This window comes from Anopheles stephensi, chromosome 2, assembly GCF_013141755.1.
Source record: "Anopheles stephensi strain Indian chromosome 2, UCI_ANSTEP_V1.0, whole genome shotgun sequence".
NCBI lineage: Eukaryota > Metazoa > Arthropoda > Insecta > Diptera > Culicidae > Anopheles > Anopheles stephensi.
Window position 1 is genome coordinate 8,401,589 of NC_050202.1, and position 13,174 is coordinate 8,414,762.

A 13,174-nucleotide genomic window follows, 5' to 3' on the forward strand; every position below is an offset into this window, starting at 1 on the left:
CGAAAGCCCTCTTCGCTGTTCTGGAGAAGGAAGTCAACTCGAATGCTTCTGCGAACCAGCATTGCGGCACAAAGGATTAGGTGATGCTACAGGGGGTACGTTGTTTCGCATCTTCTTCATAATGTGCTCCACAAACAAGGAGAGCAATTAATTGGCTTCCCGTACCGATCTGGGGGGCGCCTTCACCTGCCCAAAGCCCTATATTTTTGGTAGCCTCTCGAAACAAAATATGACGAAAAGCCTCGTTAGACGACGCAGACTAGGGGCCTGTTTTGGAAAGATAAAAATATCTCGAGCACAGTCGACAGTCGTTTGAATGTTTTGCGGCTCGACGGAAGCCTATTGCCTGGTAAACCGCACACGTCAATCCGAACCGGTGGATGATACTTACGAAAGGACATCCTCCAAAGTGTGCGACCGTACTTACGAAAGGACGCATCCTATTCCCGCCGGAAAAGGGGCGACGACTCTCTCTCTCTCTCGCTCGGTATAATCCAAACGAGTCTTGAGTTTCCGCCTGGCGGTCTGATGGAAAATGTTTGGCAGACTTTTAAGAACGACACCCGAAATGGATCAAGAGTTTGATCCGCCTTTTTTCCTTCTTGTTTGTAGCTTTGGAAGGTTGGAAGCAAGAACTCTGCTGGGGGAAGAAAAGCCGGCAACCATTTGCGGTACAAAATTGCAAAAAGGTTACCCCAGTTTCTCGTTGCTTGGTCACGATGTCGTCATGTGGTTCCTCCTCACCGGCGGGTGTTGTAGAAGCGACAAATGTAATAAAAATCTACCTCCTTCCCAGATGTGCGCTGTATTTGAGCTGTACTACGGGGAGGACATTGCAGTACTATGCTGGGTGTGTGGATGGCTGAGTGTGGGCACCGAAAGCCACATGGTTAAACATTCAATTTGAAATTATAGCCCAACCAAAGCAAATAAGCTTCACCGTCGGTCGGAAGCTGGAAGGACACGGCTAAATAAGGATATATGCTTCCGGGAGTTGCAGAGCCCGCTCTCTAGTGAAACTAGTAGCATCGAAAGGTATTTGAGATGTGTTTTAGTAAAGAATAAAACCGGTGCAACTCTGATTTATGAAGCTAAGCTTAAAATGAAAACTCGCTTCTTGCCCCAGACGCGTGCTGTAACGTTCCAGCTTGACACCCTAACCCCAAACGATGCTCTGTCACGCGGTAGCGCAAAACAAGCGCGTAAACACGTCCTGTTATCATGTTTCGATCGCGCTGAAGCGTCTGCGCGTACGTGTGTCGCGAAAACTTTCCTCATTATTTATTTTTTAAACAAAACGTTGTTCCTCATCCGTGACGCCATCACGGGAGAAACGACACACCAAACAAATATCTTGATCATGGTTGCAATTTTGAGCGATGATCATGACTTTCACCCTGCCACAAATCAGCTGCTTGCTTGACGTAATATCAGCAAGATTGCATTGTTTATCCCGTGTCAGTCAACATCAATAATCCACTCAGCCTCAGCTCGAGACTTGAAACGGTAGCACACAAACGAACTCAATTTGTAGTTCATTAATTTGTTTTCTTCCGTTAGTCACTCCCGCCCCCGGGAGGGCGATAGAGAGAGAGAGATTGGAAAGTTCGATCTATTTTTGGGATAATAAATACACACGCTATCGGAAGTTTATAGCCGCATGGATAGGGTAATGACGTGGGATGACTAGGTGATGAACGTCATGCTGTTTTCTTGATGTCTGAAATGGTGGATTAAGCGAAGTATCAAAACAAATGTTAACTACGTCAGCGATATTGATCTCGATCGGGGGATGGGAAAATAACTGGGAAAATCTGCTGCCAATAGAATGAGATGCAGAAAGTTTTGCATTTGATTTTCCATTCTGCCATCATCAATTTTATTTTGAAGCTATCATCCCTCAGGCACACAGGCCCGTCTCGTTACGCTATAATGAAGAACGGTTCGACAGATATTTTATTCATGAAGCTCGTGAGGATCATTTGGCGTGTTTAATGTAGCAGTTTTGTCTAATGGTGAAACCCGAACGGAGGATGAAAAGAGTCATCAAGAGAATCAGGCGGACGTTTCACTTATGACATCTACTACATCGGTGTTCGGCCACAGCTAAGGCTCGTAAAACACTACAAAAATAGACGCCACGACACGGTTGCTAATTGACGTTTGATGTACTTGGTTAATGATAATCAAAAATTTGTAATTAACTCGTCCCCGAAGGTGTCGTTTAAAACGGTTTACTGTTGAGCCATTACTTCGTTTTATCGCATCGTAAATGGTGCATGTGTGGATGATGAAATGGTAGTAACAGTAAAGGTATGCTGCTTCAACACGATCAGAGTAAGTTCAAATCTAGGTTGGGACATACTTTTCCATACTTGGGATCAATTATATGCGTGAAGGGTCAAGATCGACTCGGATTTCACCTTTATACAGTTTTTGAAGCATACCGGTTGTGTTTTTGATCGCTCATCGGCATGATGGAGCCATTTTGAACCATGCACGTACACTTGAATCTATTAAAAATCGATTTGTACTCATCGTTCTATCGTTATCAATCTTTACTTTAGCTGCTCATTTACCGTACTTTTGTGGTGCATATGGACCTCTCTTAATATAATTTTAATCGACCTTTAAACAAGCTGCTCGAGCTAACATTTCTATTTTTTTTTTCAATGACTTTTGAAGTGCACACAAATTGATGCACAAAAAAAAGTGAACCATTTCCCAGCTACACTTCCGGAAAAAAGGAAAACTCATTGACCATAAAAAAGCATGTTTTATTCCACCTTGCGTGGAATGCTTCGTCACACAGTGGATGCCGCATAAAACTATTAGTAGAACCGCGCACTGTGATACGCGGGAGTGCTCACTCCCCGGGAGCGATAAAGCGATAGAGCACGGAATCGAACATCAAATATTATGGTTATCGAAATCGAACCATAACATTATCGTTCCGGGCGTCGTACGGCCTACTCAATCGATCGGCATCATAATATAACGACGTCCTCACGGCCTGTCATCATCATCATCAGCATCGGCATCGGCGTTGTGGCAAGGCGAGAACAATAAAAAAACACACACGCACACACACAACACACAAAATGACATGAAAATAAATTTATATGTCACACACACACGCACACAAATCGAAACGACACATCGGACATCGGTTTCCTTGAGTGTCACTATCGTGGTAGAATAAGTTTCTCACCACTGCTGCCGCGACTCCGGACGGAAACCCCCATAACGAATAATAACGAGAGCGATAATGATGATGGTGGTGGTCCGGGGAGGGGGATGGCGCACATGAAAAAAGTCCATTAATGATGAGTATCGTGTTTCGATCGTACATCAAATCGGATTGGGCGAAGTTTTTAAAGTTATAGGATGATAGCAGGATAAAAGCTGGCATTGTTAAATTCAGTAGATTTCTCACCAAGTAAAGCTCGGTTTTATTAGAACAGCATTTTAAATTTAAATTATCCCCAATACTTCCCAACATAATGTCACGCTAGGCACAAACCAAAACCCCACCAAATGGACCACAACTATCGGCGGTAGTGGGCTCCCTCGGCATAAAACTGACATGATACTGACGAATGGGCCATATGCCTGTGGCGAACGTGTCTATTTGCTACCAGCGATCGTGTCGGATAGCCAAAATTGGGCTCGACTCAAACATAACCGAGACAAAAAAAAAAGAGCTGGCTGCCTGATAAAACGAACCAGCAAAAACACGAAACACAAAAAAAAGACAAAGGCCCAAAGAAACGACACCAAAAACAAACGAGCAACAGCGCGCTCCGGCATCTAGATAACTGTCTGCCCAGGTCTCGGCCACATCATGGCTGGCCCCCTGGCTGGCCATGAAAATGAAGAAAAATGAAGTTATCGATTTGATTTGATTCTCCCAGCCGGCCGCAAGGAGCAGAAGGAAGGGTGCTGGGAAATGGGGAGGCTATTTTGCCCCCACATCGCTACGAGTCTTGCGTGTGTACGGACGGGACTGGTACAGCCCGAGCTCAGCCTCACAGTGTGTGTGATTGGCCATTTTCGGATGCTGCGGGTCGAAGGCAAAATTTATAAGGTTATAGTCAAACACAAGATTCGTACAGATATTTGAAGATAGGAAAGCATAGAGACGGAGAGAGAGAGAGAGATAAGCCCACAGAGAGCGAGATCCGAAAATCTCGGCTGGCGTTAAGCCTAACGAGCTATCTTATCTGATCTGCGGGCGATCTACGGGCGGGCGAAGCAGAAGAACACATCCGCAGACAATCCCGGGCGTCAATGTCTAACGAAGCGAATCTAATCAGGGTGGCTCTTCTGGGTGGGCATGCCACGGCTCGCTGTATGGAGAGCATTATGAGAGACGCTGCACGTGTACAGCAAAAACGGGGGGGTCCATTGCTCCCGCGGCTTTCGTCAACAGCGTGTGTTCCGAAGTTCCGATTTATTTTTCCAAGCATCAACTCCGCAAACCGAAGAAATGAAGTCAATCAATCAATCACAATGAAGGTGTTCGCTCTCTCTCTCCATCGGTGTGTTTGCTGCGTTTTTTGCTTCAATGCCAATTGCCGCTACCGGCGTACGGCTAGGATTCGGCTCAGGACCCACAAGGACCTTCCGAAACACTTCACACCGACCGATGGGGTTCTGTTTACACGTACAGTCGCTACACAAACACTGCCAGTGATGCGTTGTAATTTTGGGAAGCGTCCCGAACAAAGCGTCCCCACATAATACGCGTGTCCCGGTGGCGGAGCGCGTGAAAGTAATGGCGTAAACCCGGTAAATCGCTATCCCGAGCATCATACCGGAACGCGCCACCGGAAGGGATTATCGACCTAACGTGCGCTGCCCTTTACGGGAGGGCCACCATTCTATTAAACCTTGGCTCGGGTTTTTATTTTATACTCGCCAAAGCTTGCTTACTTCTGTGCGAAATGGGGCGCACGTGCAAGGATGCAACCCGGAGACCCGAAGGTTGGTAGGCATCAGGATTGGCAGGGCTAACGCGTCGAGGAAAAACTCATATCCGGTGGCACTAGCAAACGAAAAACAAAAGAGAAAGAGCCGAAAGAAAGGGCGATACAAATGCTGCGAAGTAACGCCCTCGAGGTAACGCTTCGGGGGCCCCCCCTTTTGTTTTGTGCCGAGCCCGGGAGCCGCGTTAGCTGACGGTGCCCAAATCCAATGATGCGAATGGCTAATGGTTGCCTTTGAAGGTAAAATCCAATACAAATGTGGACTTTTTTTGTGCGTGTGTGTGAGCGTTTCGTACGGAGCCTGGAAGGTAAACGCCAGAGGCGAATGTTTATTTGAGTGAAAATGAGAAAATTATCATCAAATAAATTGCTTTCCTAGGGGTATTTTTATGAACATGGGCCCCCTAAACCTCCGTATTAGGGTGATGCATGAAGAAGTTCCGCCTATGACTTGATGATAGCACAAGATGATAGCACAGAAACGTTTGATGATATTACGGTGACCAGATGATATTGCAACAGTAGCATATTAAATCGTAGGCCAGGCAATGCGTCTTCAGGAGTGAGTTTGAGTTTCTGATTTGAGATGGAAAATAAATAGAAAATATAGCAAATACTAAGGGATAGCGGCACTGATTTGTACACAGAAGGAAAAAATAAAATCCCATTCAGACCGCCTTCCCAGTCGCAGGATTGATAATCCAGTTACGAGTAAAATTAAGTCACAGGAGACCAGCAATGACAGGCCGATACTTTCCGGCCTTGCCGTAGTTCCTTCGCACTATTAACGCCCGCCTCCGATAATCCAACACTGAATTTTGAAATAAAATGCTGAAGAATTCGCTGAGTTTCGGATCGATGTGTGTTGCAATATTTACCAAACGTCGTGTTCAGATTCCAAATTCGAAGAGAGATATAATTGTGTTTTCTGCCCTATTTATAAACTTTCTTATGAGTGTCCCCCACGCGAGCGACACTCACTCCTACTCACTGTATCCTTGAAATATTTCATGTATTAAAACTTGACGAAACTAGCTTTCGTCAAGTAGATTTGACGTCTAAACGTAAACAAACATCTAAGCGTAAACATACTCCCCCCCATGACAGAATGTCATAACAAAATAACTAACACGCGGTACTAACAGGACGGTTTCGCAACAGGTAAAACGCAAATTTTCGTAACAGGACGCGTGACTAATCCCTTTGCCGTTTTCAGCTTCACTACACGAGTAAGCTGATCCTCTCCAGGGTGTACATCAATGATGCGCGCCAGTGGCCAGCGGGTGATGGGGAGGGAATCGTCCACAAGGATGACCAGCCTGCCGGGAACGATTTCGCACCGAACCGCAACCTTATTGTCCTTCTGCATTTCCTGCAGATACTCAGTGGCCCAATGCTTCCAGAAACGTTGCACGAATAATTGCCAGGTAATCCCCATGTCAGAGCAGTTGGTTGCGATGATGTTTTGCCGTTGCTCACTCTGAAATAACTCAAAAAATTCTTTTAGCGCGTGTGACGAACCTTCAAGTTGTTTACGTTGTCGGAGTGTATATCCGACGGTAGCCCGCGCCGGGCTGTGAAGCGGTGTAAAGCGGCCAAGAACCCTGCAGTGGTGAGATCGCTGACCAGCTCCAGGTGAACCGCCTTGGTTGCAAAACAAAAGAACAAAAACAAATAACACTTGGCAGCGGCAGCTCTCTTGTACGTCGGCTTAAGACAAAATGGGCCGGCGTAATCCACTCCAGTAACAGAAAACGGCCGGCTCGGAGTGATGCGTTGATACGGAAGTTGGCCGGTTTGTTGTTGCACTAGGGCGGGATCCTGTCGTATGCAACGAAAACAATTACGGACTACTCCTTTCACTAATCTCCGTCCGTCGAGCGGCCAATATTCTTCTCGAATCTGGGAAAGTAATAGTCTTCCCCCGCCATGCATCAGCTTTTCATGAAAGTGGTATGCGATGAGACGAGCAAACAGATGGTTCTTGGGAAGCAGGATAGGGTGTTTGAACTGGTAGGGAAGCTGTGCAAGCTTCAATCGGCCACCCACTCGCATTATTCCTTCCTCATCGAGGAATGGTTTCAAGCGCCGTAGAGGTGAGCGCCGCCCTATAGTTTCTCCCTTTTTCAGCAACCGGATCTCCGATGAAAACTCGTCTTGTTGCGCCAGGATGCATAATGTGAGTTTAGCTGCTTCCAGGAATTTAGGTGTGATCGCGGATGAAGTAACTTGTGACGATTGTTGTGTGCGTGTCCGACGAATTTCAATATCAGCTTGGGCCGCCAGCAATGAATTCGATATTGGCCAATCAAAAGCAGGTAGCCCCAACCACTCGGGACCACAAGTCCATATCGACCTTTTCAGCATGTCCACTGCTGACATCCCACGAGATACCAGGCCGGCGAGATTTGTTGAGCCGGGAATGTGTTTCCACTGACGAGGACGTGAATAGTTCTGGATCTCAGCAACACGATTAGCCACAACGGTTTTCCAGGTGTTGGGTGGTGACAAAATCCAATTTAGCGTGGTAACGTGTACGTTACTCGTCTTCAAACTTAGCCGTTTAGCGAGTCGATCGCTAGTTAGATTCGGCTGCGATGCGCTGTCCAACAGCGCGCGCGCAGGATGAGCAATTCCGAAATCATCAATAATATTCACGAAAGCAGTTTGGAGTAATACCTGCTCGGGTGCTTGCTGTAGTGCTGCTGCAAATGTGCGTTGTATGTTATCGGTGGCTGTGTGATCGTTAGCGGTGTTGTGTGTGTGATGTGGCGGAGCTGTGTAACTAGGGCTATTCGGTGTGAAGTGCAGTTTTGTGTGGTGTGCCAAATTACAATACCGGCATTTGTAGTGCGCCGGACAATCACGAGCCGCATGATTCTCGCGTAAGCAATTTGTGCATAAACGCGCGGTCATCGCGAAACGATAGCGATCCTTAGGCTCCATTCCTTCAAATCGTGGGCATTTTAGCAATGAATGCGAGGAATTGCATAAAATGCAATTTGGCGTTTCATGTGACGTGGTACCAAAACTAGTTTGACGCGGAAAGGTTATTCGCCGCGATTGACTCAGTTCGTGACCCTGTGACGTATGATGCGCGATGGTGGGAAGCTTGATGCCCTTGAGTGAGTTCGATCCAGTGCTCGGGTGCGCGGTAGGAGCTAGCTTTGCCTGCAGTTGAGATTGGACACGAATCAATCTATCCTCGAAATTCTCTCGAAATGCAGCATTCTGCGTTGTTTCTTCCAGCGTGGAAGCGGAATCCTCTAATTCTTGTTGAACACTCTCTAGGTCCTTGCATAATGTTTCGAATTTTCTTAAGCGAACCTCCACTTGTACTTGATCCCGTGCGTGAACGAAACTATCCAAAAATTTCTCGTACCGAGTAAGGGACGCCAACAAAATTGTCCGACGGGACGCCAAAACAACGGGTGGTACGGGCATTGTTCAATCGTGTGTGTGTGTATGTGCGTGTGAGTGAGTGACCTGCAGTGTAATGCGTGATGCGGCAAAAACAGCTGTACGGTGCACGAAAATCCAAACGAAATGTGGTACGACACAGAAAACGGTGAACGATGGGTCGATCAAACTCGCGAAAGCACCAGAAATTCGAGCTATGTATCCTGGTCACGGCACCATGAAGAATTCGCTGAGTTTCGGATCGATGTGTGTTGCAATATTTACCAAACGTCGTGTTCAGATTCCAAATTCGAAGAGAGATATAATTGTGTTTTCTGCCCTATTTATAAACTTTCTTATGAGTGTCCCCCACGCGAGCGACACTCACTCCTACTCACTGTATCCTTGAAATATTTCATGTATTAAAACTTGACGAAACTAGCTTTCGTCAAGTAGATTTGACGTCTAAACGTAAACAAACATCTAAGCGTAAACAAATGCTTTAATTGTGATGTAATCTGATCATATGGCGAAATTGAGTTTATGAGTTTTTACTGAAATTGAGTCATGACTTTAAAAATTGTTTTTAGTGAGTTTTACAGTATTTCCATACGTTTTGCCATGTTCAGCAATCATAACAATCGGATATTTATTGTACGCAAAAAAATTATGAAATATCAAAGAGAGACAGGAAATTGTATATTTTTTTGTATTGATACTATCTCAAATTTTAAGATGGGAATTTTAATAATATGTGCAACGATTGCGATATCATCTGATACATGTTTGCGATTTCAGTAAATCTTATTCATATTTTCCAGATCTACTGTACTTGTGATACCAAAGCATAAATTTATGCTGATCATGTATGATCATTTGAAAACCCCTGCAAAAGCGATATCGAACGCCCGCATTACGATCTTCTACCCCAAAACGCAAATAAATCATCAAAGACAGGAAAAAGTTCTTAACTCGCGGCCGGAAATCAAAAGTATTGTTTGAATTAAATCGCCAAAAGCAAAACCAGCAAAAACCGGCGAAACTTTGAATTCGAATTCAAATTAAACAAAAACACATAACTCACCCTTTAAATGAGCTCAGCGCAAGCATTTGAATGCTTGCCCCGGCTACAATCTTCAAAAACCCACCCCGAAGGCCAAGATACCGTCAAAGAGAAGGCGTTTAATTTACTTTTCCCACTTCCCTGGTTTTTGTTCGGTAATCTTCAACCTCCGGGTGCATAAAATATAATCCACTCAATACGGATCACACCGCGGGTAGCTCGTCAGCAAATACAGTATGCGTGCGGTGATTGTTGGTTCCGTTGCTCAGCACGGTACGGGGCGTTCGTTCTTTCGACGACCTTAAGCTGACCCAATTTTGTGGAATTCGCTCGCAGCAAAAGATTTCGCTCGCTTTTATTATCCGTTTTAATTTACCACACATGAGATTGTTTTATTTTGTATTCTGGGGCGAGAGGTTTTGTTGACTTTGGTGGACTGTTATTTGCTTCGGTCTGCGGGAAAAGAAACGAAATAACGCAAAACAATCATCGGCTGTCGGTTGATAATTCCTTCAGTTTATCCGTCGCCGCAAAGACAGCTTGCATTTTTGTTTTGTTGTTTCGTTCGTTTTACAATCCAATCCACCACGAAAGGGCCGTTAAGCAATAATCGATTTAATGAGATGCCCTCGTTAATGCCACTCGCCGATCGTCCGAAAGATTAAACGCTCCCCAGTGAAGCCAAAAGTGAAAGGCGTGGCGTCCGCCGTCGTAAGTGGTCGCTTTAGCGTGCTATTTTACGGTTGCAGTTTCCTGCAGGTCGGTCTTCTCCCTGGTCTTGTCAGTGCGCGACGCCATCAACCTTGACCTTAACCATCCTTGACAACACCACACAGACACCGGGCAATCACTGACTTTTTTTTCGCTTCTCGATCTCTCTCTCTCTCTCCGTGTGTCATTTTCATCCAAACTTGTCGGCGATCGCGATGCGCATGACATGTGGTTTGCACCCAACTGTTGGCGTCTGCGGATCGGTTTGTCGGATTTTTGACGATTTCGTATTTTTTAAACCACAGTTGTGTCATTCGGTGTGTGAATTTCGTCGCTAGTCTCTGACTCACCGACCGTCAGCTGATGTTGCTGCATTGAACCCCGCTTAGAGCTGTCGGTGTGCACTTGCGTAAGGCCATGGCCACGATGACGCATGTCAAATGGGAACCTTTACTGCATGCTCCACTAGACACGAACAAACACCCTGCTGTTCGGGCTGTACCTCCCATGGACGGTGCCGCAAAGGAGAAAAAAGGCATGTGATTTTGCTAGGAAGTCCCCGAGAAGGTCGCATCGGTGCATTAGCGGATTTTGCGCCCGTTCAACTCCATAATGCACAGCTACACCATGTGAAGCTACTAATTTGCTGATAATTTTTAACATCTCACTTTTTTTTTTTTTTTTTTGGACGGCTATTCTCCCTCATCAAAGTCTGAACAGCCTCCTGACAGGCAGCTGCTCACACGGGCGATGACATCAATGATCGTAATGGTGTCAGTAGAGTTACACAGATCCACAAACAACGGCACTGAGAAAATGGGGAAGGGGGAAGCGAAAAATAAACTGCCGGCATGCATGCCTGACACAGTGATGTTCTTTTCGTTCGTTCCTTCCCAAATACGACCAAACAGTTTCGCACAAAACGACCGACAACAGAAAACATCGGTCAGTCAACACATGCGGGCCGGGCAGATCAATGCTCTTTCGCGGTGCAGCAGCGCTGCATCGCAACCTACGACGCCATTTGTACGCCCCGTCCGCACAGTGAGACATTTATATAATCCACTTTAACTGAACCCGCGAAAACTGTTCGCAGCGTCGGTTACAGTGAGGGACAACATTTTAGCAACGCATGCTATGGTTTTCATTGTTGAGGCATTGCAATTCAGTCGACTTTGATCGCTGGTTGTTGAAGGTGTGGATTAACTTTACTAAATTTTAATAATTATTTTTTTGTGGCATTTTGAAACCTGTTTATTTAACTTTTTATAGTAATTTTAGATTTTAAATATTTTTAAAATATATTTTTTTAATTGAGTTGTTTTGATTTTAAAAATGATATAAGAGAGCAAATTTATTTAAAATTTTGTAACTATTTAATTTAGGCTATTTTAATTTGTTCTATAAGTAGTACTTTCAATGAGATTTTTGAGGATTTATTTTTTTTTTTGATTCCTTTGAAGCGCCAGAATCCTATCCACACCACTGTACGATTGTTGTCTGTTGCCGCGGTCGCTAAACGATATCGCATTATTGTGCGCCTGGCGCTTTGTTTGTTTTTTTTATTTCTCCATCTGAATTCCATCCATCCATTCCGCAAACAAACACAATCCGGAAGGTTAACGACCTTACCTGATTGAGGATGTGCATTTGTTTGGATTATCTAGCCGAAACAGTGACGGAAAAACCCCCCCATTTTCCAAAGTCGCTCTGCAGATGCACTCGTTGGCCAGCGCTACATTTCATGAGTCCCGGATCAAATCAACCAGCGCTCAGAGTGACCTTTACTTTGCTGCGAACACTGAGGGGGATGCATGCCGATGGTATCTCCGGTACAACCAAAGTGAATTAATTGCATCGTAAACGCAAACGTTTGATTCGTTGTTGATTTTATTGGTTTTTGCAAACTAGGTATCAACACGCGGAGGCTATTTAAAAGACGTGGGAAAAGGTCATGTCGTTGATCAGTTTTTTGGGAGGAATTGAATGTCAGTCATTACATTAACACATTCCAACACCCTCCAAAATTTAGTCGAGGTTGATGAGGCGTCCACGGCAACCGCCACCACACATCTGGCGCACCAAACACACTTGTGCATGTGCCAGTAGCAAAAACGCAAACAGAAAATGAAGTACCAGTAGGGAACTCGGCGCATATCCGTTAGCCATCTCATTTACTGAGAAATCTTGATGATTCACTTTTGACAGGTCTTTCTGTTCCCTGTTCATTTCGTCAGCTTTTTTTCGCATGCTTCAAGATCTCTTCCTGTAGAAGTATTTACACCGACAAGCACCAACAACCAACAACCGACGAGAAGCTATCTGCCCATACATCCCAATGTTCCATCTCCAGAAACAGCTCCCCGAAAAAAGCCGGATGTTGTTTGCTTTCGATTGCTGCGCAATTTATTTGTCTTGCTGCAGTCGACACCCCCGACCCTTACCACCTCCCTCTATCTTGCTCCCCTCACCTGAGTTCTATCGTTGCAAAATTTTATCTTAAATTGCAACACCAAAAAAAAATCACAAAATCTCCCCCCCCCCACACTCCCACCAAAGTCACCAATTTTGAAGGACAAAGAAAATGCTCCGACACAGACTTCGTCGCTCCGGCATAAAGTAAACATGTTTCGGAAATGGAAAAGTACCGGCGCGTGTACCGCGCACCTTCCGCAACCGTTCTTCTGCCATCTCCTCCCAGAAACACCCAAATGAGCTGTCGAAAAGTGCAACGAAACCAACTCGGCTCGGTGCACGGCTCCGGTCGGCTAGCCGATCAGATTCGATAACGTCAACGGTTTCTCGCGCAACTGATGCGAGGAATTTGTTTTTCTTTGCAACGGGGTGCTGTAGTTTTGTTTCGCTTTTTGCGTTTCGTTTGCGAGCTTCTTACTTCCTTCCTTCCCACCAATCTTCTTGCACTCGCGCACCCAGGTTCACCTTGAACCTGGAGGACAAAAGTGCACTCGAGTGGCGCATGGGAGGCGCAAAGTGAGGTACTGCTCAAAATTTG

The 13,174-nt window shown here is 45.4% G+C and overlaps 1 protein-coding gene across 5 annotated transcripts in view; it reads right to left on the reverse strand.

Moving 5' to 3' along the window:
• Nucleotides 1-13,174, reverse strand: part of LOC118503757 (cysteine-rich motor neuron 1 protein) — a 157,930-nt gene that overhangs the window by 75,964 nt on the left and 68,792 nt on the right. The window lies entirely within an intron of this gene.